Source organism: Natator depressus, chromosome 1, assembly GCF_965152275.1.
Source record: "Natator depressus isolate rNatDep1 chromosome 1, rNatDep2.hap1, whole genome shotgun sequence".
NCBI lineage: Eukaryota > Metazoa > Chordata > Testudines > Cheloniidae > Natator > Natator depressus.
Genome location: NC_134234.1, coordinates 110,057,382 through 110,071,606, shown reverse-complemented (window position 1 = coordinate 110,071,606; position 14,225 = coordinate 110,057,382). Strand labels below are relative to the sequence as shown.

The 14,225-nt window shown below is 43.7% G+C and overlaps 1 protein-coding gene and 1 pseudogene across 6 annotated transcripts in view; one reads left to right on the top strand and one right to left on the bottom strand.

Annotated features, from left to right (window-relative positions):
- The window catches only part of TFDP1 (transcription factor Dp-1), a 114,941-nt gene that overhangs the window by 89,957 nt on the left and 10,759 nt on the right, over positions 1 to 14,225 (bottom strand). The window lies entirely within an intron of this gene.
- On the top strand, positions 6,001 to 7,965 carry LOC141987867 (E3 SUMO-protein ligase KIAA1586-like; annotated as a pseudogene).

Sequence of the window (14,225 nt, the reverse complement as noted above, 5' to 3'; positions counted from 1 at the left end):
GCTAGCCTCCCTGGCCGGGAGCTTAAGGGCTGGGCAGGATGGTCCCGCAAGCCGTAGTTTGCCCACCTCTGACCTAGGACTATGATACCTCCTAGAACTTTGGTCTTTTAGACTATTCTTGAAGCAATACTTAGCTGTACTTATAGTTCAGATCTGCAAAAAGGTAAGCTTATTGCTTTAATTACATCTTGCTCCTTATCCCCTCCTTTTGAGCCACATTTGCATAGGCGCTGACTCTGTGGGTGCTCCAGAGTTACAGCACCCCGGGGAAAAAATAGTGGGTGCTCAGCACTCACCAGCAGCCCCGGCGATCAGCTCCTCTCCCTTTGCCCCAGCACCTCCCGCCCTGCCAATGATCAGCTGTTCAGCGGCGTGCAGGAGGCGCTGGAGGGGAAGGAGAGGAGTGGGGGCAGGAAGAGGCAGAGCAAGGGCAGGGTGTACTCGGGGGCAGAAAGAGGCGCAGCAAGGGCAGGGCCTGGGGCATAGCAGGGAATCGAGCACCCCTGAGGAAACCAGAAACTCGGTGCCTCTGCACACTTGTGTTATCTAATTGCTCAGAAAGAGGCTGGGCAAGGGCAGAAAGAATCGGGGCGAGGGCCTAGGGTGAAGCACAGGGCGAGCACCCCTGAGGAAACCAGAAAGTCAGTGCCTTTGCACACCTGTATTATCTAATTGCTCTGAAACTTAGTTTTGTTTCCACTTAAATCACTCTGCTCAGCAACAGCGAAGATTATACTATGTGGGCTATGGACAAGTTAAATCACTGCCTTGTCTCTTTCTTTCACCAAAGAAAAACTTCTAAGAGTCCATAGCTAAAATGCAGTGCAAATCATATTTATTAGAGTTCAACAATTTCTTAGGAGCCTAAAAATATCTTCACAAGATGCACATGGGCCAGTGGCCAATAACAGATCTCTCTGGTGGACAAGTTGCCAATACCAATGGTTTTCTTTTCTTGTAGGGAGCAGCCAAATGAGCATAGAATCTCCTGCATTCACCCAAGACTACATATAGAACTCAATCTCCTGCAAGTGACTTAAGCACTTGGTCTGCTAGTCTAAAGAGCAGGAGTGACAAGAGTTTCATTAACTCATTATACTGGGCTGCTTCTCCCAAATTTCACTCCTTTACCACTATTACACTGTAGCTCACGAAAGCTTATGCTCAAATAAATTTGTTAGTCTCTAAAGGTCCCACAAGTACTCCTGTTCTTTTTGCGAATACAGACTAACACGGCTGCTACTCTGAAACCTGCCACTACTACACTGTTATTCCTGGGGGATTCGGTGCCAAAAAAATTAAATTATGTCACAATATTTTCAAATTCTGCAAAATTCTGCATATTTTAGGTGTCAAAATAACAACACCAGTTTTAACTATTTGTAGTCATTTATTTCAAAATACCTGTCAGCAAGTATTCAGGTAATGTTTTTTGACAAATAGATTCCTTACTAGACGTTGTGACAAAGTTCCTGCTCTACCTTGGTGGGTCTTGCGCTTATTGGCAGATTTGCTCGCCTTGGAGCTTCACGGCAGCCCTCAGCTTGGCCGTTTTTCGGAACCCACAGTCCAGGTCGACTCCTCCTGTGTCTGACCAGGAGTTGGGAGGTTTGGGGGAACCCGGGCCCGCCCTCTACTCGGGGTTCCAGCCCAGGGCCCTGTGGAATGCAGCTGTTTAGAGTGCCTCCTTGAACAGCTGTGCAACAGCAACTCCTCCCTGGGCTACTTCCCCATGGCCTCCTCCCAACGCCTTCTTTATCTTCACCATAGGACCTTCCTCCCGGTGTCTGATCATGCTTGTACTCCTCAATCCTCCAACAGTCCACGTTCTCACTCTCAGCTCCTAGCGCCTCTTGCTCCCAGCTCCTTACACGCGCACCACAAACTGAAGTGAGCTCCTTTTTAAACCCAGGTGCCCTGATTAGCCTGCCTTAATTGATTCTAGCAGCTTCTTGATTGGCTGAAGGTGTTCAAATCAGCCCATCTGTCTTAATTGTCTCCAGAAGGTTCCTGATTGTTCTGGTACCTTCCCTGTTAAGGGACCTACTTAACCTGGGGCTAATATATCTGCCTTCTATTACTCTCCTGTAGCCATCTGGCCCGACCCTGTCACAACATATTACTCAAAGTTCTGTATTAATAATTAATTTAAACTACAATACAGAACTGCTTTTCCTGCACCCCTCAGAAGCAGTGCAAAGGCTTGGGGGAGTCAGGGGTAACGGAGAAGCTCAGGGAGAGGGAATTAAATTGCTGGGAAGGAGCCTGGGTATGAACTTGGAGGGTTGTTAGGTATGGGTGGGAAAAGTATGGAACAAGTTTTTGGGGGAGGCGGGGAGGAATTGTTAGGGAGCTTCCCCCATGCAGACCCTGGCTGATCCCTAACCTCTCCAATTCAGTCAGGCACATCTGCCCCTGTCCCCATGTGTCCCTGCACCCCATCCACGTGTTCCTCTACCTCCACTCAGACATCCACTCCCCCCCATTCCCATGTGGCCCTGCATCCCTCTCCCCATCCCCATGTGGCTCTGTGCCCCCACCCAGCCACTACCCTGTCCCTATGTGTCCCTGTACCCCCTGCCCTCATATGTCTCTGTGCCCCCACTCATCCACCCCCTGTGCCTATGTGGCTCTGCACCCCTTCTCCCTATCACCATGTGGCCCTGATTCTCCCTCCCCCGTGGCCCTGTACCTCCACTCCCATTCAGCCCCTGCCCCAGGTCTGTCCTCCCCCACTAGCCTTTATGAGCCCCTGTCCGGCCCCCTAGCAGCCTCATGCTGTCTTCCCATAGCCCATCTCCTGACCTGGCCTGACAGGAGCTGTGAAGAAGGCAGGTTCTTTCTCTTCCCTAGCCAGCTGGGAGCTGCTGCTGTGTTCTATTGCCACAGTGCCCTCTGGTGGGCAAAAGGCAGAACTGCAGCAACATGTCAGCAGACGCTTTTTCTGCTCCAAAAGTTAAAAATATGCATAGCTCATTAGTTATGCACTCAAGTCATACTCATCCCAGATACTTCACATGCACAGAACACTGTCTAGTCAACTCTACCAGGCATACTAACGTACAGAGAAAATCAAGTGTTTTCTCCTGCACCAGAACTCAGGATATTACAGTATATATTACAGTCTGCAATGCCAATGGACAAGTTATCAGAGCAATAGTAGCAACAACCATGTCCATAAAAAGCTCTTGGTACTTGCTGCCCTAGACCTGAACAAAATATAGTACAGACCCGTTTACGCGTGAATCTGCTTAAAGCGCGGTAGCGCCATGCCTTGAAGTGCTACCTATTTAACACGCGAGACTCGTTAACATGCAGTACAGGAACTTGCTATGTAGCGCTACAGATTTGCTCACTAACTCACTGACGTAGAAATCGACAGGAAGCGCAGAGCAGAAACGTGCTGTATGTCTTTACCAATATTGGTAAAGATGTATCATGCACACTTAGTCATTATCACGCTAGAGAGATATATAATATATATAGTAGTTATATAGTAATTTATATACTACTTTAGAAAATTTTAACTGTAGACCTAATATAATGGCAGAAGGCAAGTGTCAGCGTTCCTACACTATAGAAGAAAAGCTAGCTGCAATAGATCGAGTAAACAGCAGAGAACCCCAGGCCAAAGTTTCAAAAGATATTGGAATTGTCGAATCTACTCTCAGAGGATGGCTAAAAAACTAATCTAAACTGAATGGCTTTGTACAAAATATCAATTCTATCACGTGGCTTAAGCGAAAACATGGGCGCTATTCAGCAAAACCCACGATAGACAAAGCCATGCGCACATGGTTTGCTCAGGAAAGGCTGAAAGGAATGCCATTAAGTGGCCCAATTCTTCAAGCCCAAGCGACAAAATTTGGAAATTTAACTGGGGATGAATCATTCCAAGCCAGCAAGGGCTTATAAATCGTTTTAAAAAGCATCATGCCATAGCGCAGGTATCTATTTCTGGAGAAAGCCGATCAGCCAATGAATTGGCCACAAACGTGTTTCCCGCTGAGTTAAAATCTATTTTACAAAATGAAGACTACCATGAAGAACAACTTTATAATTGTGATGAAACAGCTTTATTTGCAAAACTGCTATCTGATAAGACTTTAGCCTTTAATTACGACACACAGAAAACAGCTGGATTTAAAAAGATAAAAGATCATGTGACTTTTTTGTAGTAATAAGACAGGCAGCCAAAAGCTTGCCCCTCCCCTCTTCTCGTTGGCCACTTTCATAACCCTCGCTGCTTTAATCACCTCAATAGAGCCAAACTGCCAGTAATATACACGAAGAGCAAAAATGCTTGGATGACAAGACATTTTCAACAACTGGTTCCACAACAGCTTTGTTCCAGCTGTTCGTAAGCATCTGTGGTCGAAGAAACTCAAAGCCAAAGCACTTTTGCTACTTGACAATTGTTCAGCCCATCTTCCAGCCGAATCACTGGTATCGAGCGCTGGAAAATGTGAGTGCTATACCTACCATTCAACACAACATCAAAAATTCAACTTTTAGATCAGGGCATTATTTAGAATTTTTAAAACAATTATCGACAGGAGCTGATTTCGGCGATCGTGTCATGCACGTCTTCAGGCACTTCCGAATTCCTGAAACAGTTAAACAGGAAGGAAATTTATTTAGTTAAAAAAGCTTGAGATGGAGTAAAACAAAAGTCCATTGAGAACTGCTGGATGAAGGCTCTCGGTAATGCCTTTTCTGTCAAAGACGGCTCAGACCACTGTTCCCTTTAAGCTGTGCGCCTGTGCGCACACAGATTCTAAACCCCGCGCACACATCTGTCTCGCATCCTGACTGCACATCGGTCGGGATGCCCACTTTTCCCGGCCAATGGGAGACACAGAGCTCGCGCTTCTGGCAGGCAAAGCACACGGAGAGTGGAGAACCCCCCCACCGCGCCCTGACCCTAGGAGCCAGAGACCTCCCAGCAGGGCTGGTGAGTGCAGCCAGGGAAGGGAGCAGGGTATGGTGGAGTGAGTGTCTGGAGGGCACTGGGCAGTGAGGGTGGTTTGTGTGTTTTGGGGTGCTAGACAGTGGGGGAGATATCTGTGTGTGTGTGTGTGTGTGTGTGTGTGTGTGTGTGTGAGAGGGCACTGGGGAGAGGGAGTCTGTGGGGCATTGTTTAATTGTGGTGGCGGGGCTGTGGGGGAAGGGCACTGGGAGGGAGGAGAAATCTGTATTGGGAAAACTAGGGAGTGGGGGTTCTGTGTGAGGTGCTCGGCAGCTGTGGTGGGGCTGTGGGCAGGGGGTGGTGGTTTGCACAGCACTGTGCATTTGTGTCAAATGTGGGGGGTTTTGGGGGAGGCTCTGGGCATAGTGGGTTCAGGGGGTGCAGGCCAGGGGAGCTGTGTGTCTCTTTCCCCCCCCCCACCCCGCTCACCCATTGTGTCCTGATATTTCACTCTTGTGATCTGGTCACCTTATTTACGGGCGACTTTTGACACTGTTCGCCCACCATCTATCAACACAGCCAGATTCTACTAGCTGGCAAGGGGGGAGGAAAAGGGAAAGGAGGGCAATGAAATGTACCCCTCCCCGCCAGCATTTTGAACGTGGAACGTTGATCATGTCGGGACGGTCGGGAGGAGGAGACCCACACATCTCCTTGTAGTCTGTTCATTTGGCTGTGTACAAACTCAAGCACATGCGAATAAGTCAAAATGCCTGGCGGTAGTTGCTAAGGAACTGCAAAGAGTTCCCAGAAATGAACAAAGGTAAGCGTTTTTTTCGTGATTGAAATTTTTCAAAGGCATTGGACTTCATCCATTTACTTGTGATGTTTTACCATTTTCCCGTCGTTTTTTTGCCACAGAGAGATGGACGTGATCGGAGCTATGCACAAACTTCCGGTATCCTGATCGGAATGATCTCCCGTTTGCCCTTTTGTCGAGTCACGCTATTAAGCGCATTGAAATAGTAGCCATATAATAAAAAGTATTAATTTTATATGAACCAATCTGGTAAAAAAAAAATAATCCCAAAATGTCACTGTCTAGAGGTCTAAAGCGTAAAAGAACAGCGACTTCATTTAAATCTGGATGGCTGGATGAGACTATAGAGACAGTTACACCGAAGTCACATAGTCTAATGCCTATTAAACTTCGTGAAATATTCACATATGGAGGACGACAACGGAGTGGTTTGTTTATATTGTTGAGATGCCAGAGCTCCGGGAGAATTTTCAACAGGAAGAATGTGGAATGATGTATGGATGTTGGATTTCTTAAAGCATCATCTGTCAAATAAGTCTCATATAGATAGTGTAACAAGACGTAGAAACAAAAACCCTTCCTTACGGAATGGAATGGTTTCCATGATTCTTGAAAGTCCAGCTGAAAAGCAGAGGAGGCAAATTAATCTTGAACGCAAGCACTCAAACCCAGAAGAAATCAAGGTACTTATTGACAATGTGTTGTTGGCTATTAAAATGAACAGCTCAGTGCTTTCTGTTCAGGATATTAATGACAATATGGAAAAGAATGTGCACAGACCAGCGAGCTGGAGAAGTAAAAATCATGCTTTTTAATTTCTTGAAATCATCAACTGCATTGTCCAAAATGACCTCATGCGTGAAATAGCATCGGCAATGTTTCCTACTGTAGCTGTTGATGAAAGCACTGATATATCCATTCACAGATATTTGATACTCTACTTTAAATATAGATCCATAAATTCTGCAGATTATAAAACTTTGTTTGGTGGACTATTAAGATTGCAAGAATGTGATGCTGTTTCAATAGTGTCTGCAATCAAAGAGTTTTATAAAAAACACCAACTTGATCTAACAAAAATGGTGATGTTCACATCTGATGGTGCCTCTGTGATGTTGGGTAAACAAAGTGATGTGGCGGCTCAGCTGAAACAGGATATTCCACACTTAGTCCAGCAACATTACGTTGCACACCAGGAAGACTTGGGGATTTCCGATGCATGGAAAGAGGTCAATCTGATAAGAGACAATCGAAACCTTAATGAGAACTGTCTACATGGCGTTCTGTCGGTCATCCAGGAGAAAATACAAATTTCAGAAAATAGTGGATGCTTCTGAATGCGAGTCAGTGGCTTTCAGGCCACTCAATGAAATGCGCTGGTTATCTAGGCACGTTGCACTTCAAGCAATTATTCGCAACCATAATCCTCTTCTGGAATATTTTGGGCAAGATAAAGATACTGATCCAGTTTCTAAATACTGCCACAAAAAGCTGAATACTATGGAATACCGAATAACATTAGAGGTTTTGAATGATGCTTTGTCAGAGCTGGCTTCACTATCCACACAGCTCCAGAAACGGGGCCTTACACCTCTTGAAGCATTTCACCTTGCCCGAGGTAAACTGAACAATATCAGAAGACAGTACCTTGGAGATTCAGTCTTATGGAGTGACAAAGTTAAGGCTCTCTTAGATATGAGCTCTCAAGAAAATAATGAAAATCGATACCAATTCTATACCAATTTCTATAATAACTTTCATAAACATCTTGTGTGCACATTTGGCAGACAGGTTTCCAGAGGATGAAGTCCAGGAGTGGTCCGCTTTTGATCGTGAAGCAATAGTTAAGTGTGACTTCAATTTTGGAATTTATCAGGTCAAATCCCTATGTTCAAAATACAAAGACTTTCTTGATGAAGAGATTGTTACAGTCAGTCAGTACAATGACTTCAAGTTTGTAGTAGCCGAAAGACTCAAAAGCCAATTGGTTTTAAGTTTCCTGGATATGGTGACATTTGCTCACCAGAACGAGCAGTTTCCGGATCTTGCAAAGTTGACTGATATTGGAGGAACATTCCTAGCATCAAGTGCAGACTGTGAGCACGGCTTTAGCTTAATGAACACTCTAAAAAACAAACTGCAGAATTGTTTACAAGTAGATCATTTGGACATGCTGATGTGTATTAAGAGTTACCAGCTGGATGGAGGACTGATAGATCTGGACAGTTTATATTGAACAGGTAATTGAAAAAGATCGCAGGGAAAAACAGTAAGATTAGTTTAGCAGTCTTTGACATTTTGACCAATAAAGAAATTAAAATGCATTTTTAAATTACATATTATTCTTGGCTGATAATCATTTATTGATTTTTTTTTAGGAAAATTTTAAATTTAAAATTTTTTTTTTTAAACTTACGATGTCTGTATCTGAAAACCCATATAAATTGACACAAACTTCAAATTAAAACTTTTTAAATGTATAAGCATTTTACCCACTTGGGCGCATTTGCCTCATGGCGCACAAATTTGAACTCTGCTTCAAAAATTTGCACAGAAGAAATTTTTGCTCACACGGCCTGTCAAAAATTAGAGGGAACACTGGCTCAGACTCAAAACTCCAGCAGTGGCACTGATTCAGAACCAGACTTTGAAGGATTTTTGGAAGAAGACGTCCTACACACATGCACGCAGACAAAAGAGGATAAAGGTAAACTTCTCTTTCAAATGATAAAAGATTTTAGTTTGGATACGTCGCCGGAAATCATTACCGAGTGGCTGGAGATGGATGAAGATTGCCCGACTTCAGAATTTCTGTCCGAGGAAGAAATATTAACGGGCTGCAAGGCTACGTCGGACCGCAAAAGTGATGGCAAGAATTCTAACAATGCAGGCCTAAATGGCAGTGACGATGAGAATGTTGTTGAAAATGTCAAAATTTCACCCACTTAGTGCTGTAGAAACTGTTGCAAGATCTATGGAGGAGTAAAATGCGGAAAAATATCAAAATCATTCATCTGCGGAAAATGACAGAGTTCAAAAGAAAAAAAATGCGAGTCAGAAAGAGCAGAAAACAACAGCCTTTTTTTCCCAAGTGAATCAGACACTTCTTTCAGCACGGCCCTCTTAAGCCGCGGTCCGTTAACACGCGGTCATGGCGGCTTGACTCCCGACACCCGCATGTAAATGGGTCTGTATTGTAGATATTTGTTCTTTCAGCAAAATTATTAGAACAGTTTATATAACTGTGCCTGTACTATACAATATTTTAGCATTAAGTGTTGAACACTATTCATTTAAAAGCCATTACCTCACCTACATCCTTATCAATGTAATCTTTAAATGCCTATAGGTTTATAAAATAATATTCTGAAATAATTACGTGCCGATCAACATGATATCTGGGCACATGACTTCACACAAACATAATAAATAGGGTGACCATTGTGACGTTGCACTCTATGATTTTATAAAAATATACTAATGAGTGTGAATATAATGCAACTGGAATATGCTTCATGGAAAAGGTCTCTTGTAAGGTATCATTACAAAGCTTATAATCTACTCAGTGTGGTCATCCTATTTGTATAAATGTATCACTCTTGTATCTGAAATTAGAAATATGAAATATAACACTGAGGTCTTATGGTAGTTATGCATAATATGGGCCATTAATGGTGGTTTGGAATCTTAATGGCTCCCATTAACCAGGACAATTGACTGTAAATGGCTCTGTTTTACTTGTAAGTCTTCCTGTATACCTGTGGGCTGGCAAGTGGGTAATGAAGTCTTACAATGACATGTGATCATGTCACCTGAACTGGAATCCATCTTTAACCTGGTGCTTGTCCATTGAGAAGGAGGGGTGGGAACCCAGAGGGACAAAGGATTCCTGCCTTATGCAAAAGATATTTAAGTGGGTAGAAGAGAACAAATGGGGCAGCCATCATGAGAAATCCCCTAGCTACCACCTGAGCTGGAACAAGGGCTGTACCAGGGGAAAGGATTGTGCCCAGACTAGGAAGGCATCCAGTCTGTGAAAGATACTTATTGAAACATCTGAGGGTGAGATTTTATCTATATTCAGTTTTATTACTGTACTAGGCTTAGACTTGCGTATTTTATTTTATTTTGCTTGGTAATTCACTTTGTTCTGTCTGTTACTACTGGGAACCACTTAAATCCTACTTTCTGTTTTTAATAAAATCACTTTTTACTTATTAACCCAGAGTATGTATTAATACCTGGGGGGGCAAACAGCTGTGCATCTCTCTCTCTCTCTCTCTGTGTGTTCTAGAGGGCGAACAATTTATGAGTTTACCCTGTATACGTTTTATACAAGGTAAAACCGATTTATTAAGGGTTTGGACCCCATTGGGAGTTGGGCATCTGAGTGTTAAAGACAGGAACACTTCTTAAGCTGCTCTTAGTTTAAGCCTCAGCTATTAGGGGACGTGGTTCAGACCTGGGTCTGGGTTTGCAGCAGGCTAGCGGGTCTGGCTCAAACCAGGCAGGGCTCTGAAGTCCCAAGGTGGGAGGGCAGGGAAAGCAGGGGCAGAAGTAATCTTGGCACATCAGTTGGCAGCCCCCAGGGGGTTTCTGTGATCCAACCCGTCACAACCATATTTCCCAAAATGAAAAAACGGGACACTGCATGGGGCTGGCCAGAGCAACTCAACCGAGCCCTGCTTGTCCCCCCTGTACAAGGCTGGGGCTGGCGTTGCTGCTCGCCCGAGCCCTGCTTGTCCCCCAATGTGAGGCTGGGGTAGCTGCTCCCCCTCACCACGTTCCGCTGCATCCCACTTTTGTGTTTAAAAAAAAAAAAGTGGGCATTTGTCCTGTTTGCTCTTGCCAACTGACCAAGTGCCCACTTTTGCCAAAAAGTGGGGACAGGGTTTAATAAATGGACTGCCCGAGCCAAAACGGGACATATGGCCCACCCTAATAAATCAATCATCCACAATCAAGCAAATACATAACTAAAATTTGTGATGCATTAACATGACTATTATAACTAGCCATTAAAAGCAGTTATCTTGTTTAGCATGCTAGTAAGTACCGCTGTGTTCCTAACACAGGAAAAACTGAAGACATACACCAGAAGTCCATTGCTATATACTGTACTATGCTATTAAATTATTAATAAAGATAAGCATTTTAAAGAACTGAGACTGTGGCAAAAAGACTACAACCATGCAGATAAGTTCCAGAACTGGCAAGTGACTTTTTTAGAAGGCATTTTTCCTTGGTCCTTTAGAGGTGACTTCAAAAAGCAAAAATAATTGGGATTTTGCTTGTTTCCTCATTTATGATAATACATTAACTCCTCACTTAAAGTTGTCCTGCTTAATGTCGTTTTAATGTTACATTGCTGATCAATTAGAGAACATGCTCATTTAAAGTTGTACATTGCCCCCTTAGAACATTGTTTGGCGGCTGCCTGCTTTGTCCACTGCTTGCAGGAAGAGCAGCCTGTTGGAGCTAGGTGGTGGGGGCTTGAAACCAGGGTGGACCAGCAGCCCTACTATCAGCTCCCCACTCCCTTAAGATTCCTGTGGGGCAGCCGTCCAGCAGGCTATCAATTGACAGCAGTTCAGTTGTCCTCCCCCACTGCCATGTGCTGCTCCTGCCCTCTGCCTTAGGAGGTTACCGGGAGCCTCCTGCTTGCTGTGCGGGGTGGGTGTGTGTCTCTGCTAATGTCAGGGTGTCCCCCTCCCCCCTGCTTACCCCACGGGGGGGACGGGGACGGGACAGGGCTCAGGACGGAGGGAGCTTGGTGGCAGCAGCTGCTGTCTCAACTTGCTTATCTACTTAAAAAGGCAATGTACTTAGAGTAGAATCAGCTTACTTAAAGGGGCAATGCGCATCTCTCTCTCCCACGTACGATGTGTGTCTCTGTCTGCCATGCTGTCTCCTCTCCCTCCATTTGTGCTGCCTTCTAGAGTGTGAGGCTACATTAACAACATGTTAATCCTTGAAGGCTCAGCCGAGTGCTAGTTCATCATTTAGCAGTAAGGCATTCCCTAGGAATATCCCACCCTCCAACTTCACCACCTCAACCAAGCTTCACAATCATCATTGCTGCATACAGTATTAAATTGTTTGTGTGAAACGTATACTGTGTGTGTGTGTGTGTATATATATATAGTGGCAAATGTCTGGCACTACTTTGAAGGGTCTCGCACTCTTTCTTGGGGAGGGTTCAGGGCACCATTTCTCTCCCCTGAACTGGGGTAATAACTGCCTCAGTAGTGTCCTAGGAGGAGGGGAGTGGAGCGGGAAGTACCCAGGCCTGCCCTCTACTCTGGGTCCCAGCCCAGGGGCCCTAGGGATAGTGGTACACCGCTTGAACTAGCGGTTCCTTCCCCTGGACTACTTCCCTCTCCTGCCCTTCAGCTTGTGGGGCTTCCTGCCCTCCCTCTGCACAAACCAGGTGCCCCTTTACCTACGGTCTTGGTCTTCTTAGCCCACCGCAGCCCTTCTCTAAACTCCCCTCTGCTTCCCTCCAAACTGCTCTCTGCTCCAAGACCAATCCACTGTGCTTCAACTCCTTCCCTTGTCTGATTGAAGCAGGTGGGTTTTATTCAGCAATTGGCTTCAGGTGATTTAATTAATCTACAGCAAACTTTCTTCCCTTTGGCCATGCTGTATCACTATATTTTTTATACATACATTTTATATATATAATAATATAGTCTTTCTGGTGACAAAAATTTCCCTGGAACCTAACCCCTCCTATTTACATTAATTCTTATGGGAAATTGGATTCGCTTAACATCATTTCGCATAAAGTCGCATTTTTTCAGGAACATAACCTTTTACAGTAACTCCTCACTTAACGCTGTAGTTATCTCCCTCCTGCCTCCATCCAAAAAGGGTGTATGTGCAATGTTTTACCTTTTTAAAAAATGTTTTAACATTAGAAATGTCAGGTCTTGTATACTCTTTCTTGAAAGACATAACGGACGACGGGAGAACAAGTAGTATTAGGACATCAAACACCAAGCAAGTGAAAAAAAATAATTCACGGTGAATGATTTTAATTCAGATTTAAAAAAAAAAAAAAAGAAAATCTTTCAGGCAAGTAAGCATTAACAAAACAGTGTCCATAAACAACTCGAACAAGATCTGTTTGTGAGAGACTGAATTTTCAACCTCTTCAATTAAAACTTCCAATATGTACTGGAAATCTCCAACAAAACAAAAAACCAAAAAGCAAAAACATCAGACTAGATGTTCCTGATATGTAAAGAAAGAAAGCCAGGAAAAAAAATGCATATAAAATTCTTTTTAGGCCCTCTTTGTGCATCATAAAGAGCGCATAGAGCCCTCGTTTCCATTACTGTTAATGTCATTTTGACTTTTTAAATTTTAGCCCAGTTGTAACCTTTGGATTCAGACAGCAGATTTAAGTTCAGTTAGTTTTCCATATGGTACTTTTAAATTATCAAAAGCATAGGCTTCACATTATTTTAATTACAGAACTGCAATGCATGAGAAAACAATTAAACTTGAAGATAATGGAGTAAATCTAGTTCGTACAGATATAAATAGTCAAGATATTCATAATGAAGATTTTGTTCAAAAACAAAAACTGTTGCACATGCATTGGTTTCCACAGATCTCATAGGAGATGGCAGTCTGCATAAAATAGTGAGGTTGTTATTGTTATACACCGAACGTATTTCTTTGCCAGTAGGCTTCATCAAATAGGTCTGAGAATGGTATACAAAATACACGTTCTTCTAAACAACCTCAGCAGTCTTGTGTCAGGTATTTTCAGTACCATGATGCTACAATGAATGGCAAACAGCCCTCAAACATTAGAACCTATTTACTTTATTCGTAAGGCTGCATGATTACATCAGTTACCACAACTGGCCAAGCTTTTCTGCAAAGAAAACACATGAATCTGAATTCTGACCTGTGGATCTTGCTTTTTTTTTTTTTTAAAACACAAACAATGTATCTTCACTCAAAAAATAGCCATGGGCCTTTACGCTAGTCAGATTTGTGCAAGTGAGCTCTTTTGCTCTTGTAGAACCCTACTAACTTCAGTGGTGCCCTGTGAAGGTGCCAGGGTCCACTCACACTGATCTTATCACAAGATTAGGGCCTTAAATGGCAATGCAGGAAACCACTCCTCAGCATTTCATAAGAACAGCCATTCTGGGTCAGACCAAAGATCCATCTAGCCCAGTATCTTGTTTTCCAACAATGGCCAATGGCAAGCGCCCAAGGGAATGAACAGAACAGGTAATCATCAAATGATCCATCTCCTGTCGCCCATTCCCAGCTTCTGGAAAACAGAGGCTAGGGACACCATTCCTGCCCATCCTGGCTAATAGCCATTGATGGACCTATCTTTTTTTTTTTTAAGCCGTTATAGTCTTGGCCTTCACAACATCCTCAGGCAAAAAGTTTCACAGGTTGACTGTGTGCTGTGTGAAGAAATAATTCCTTTTCTTTGTTTTAAACCTGCTGCCTATTAATTTCGTT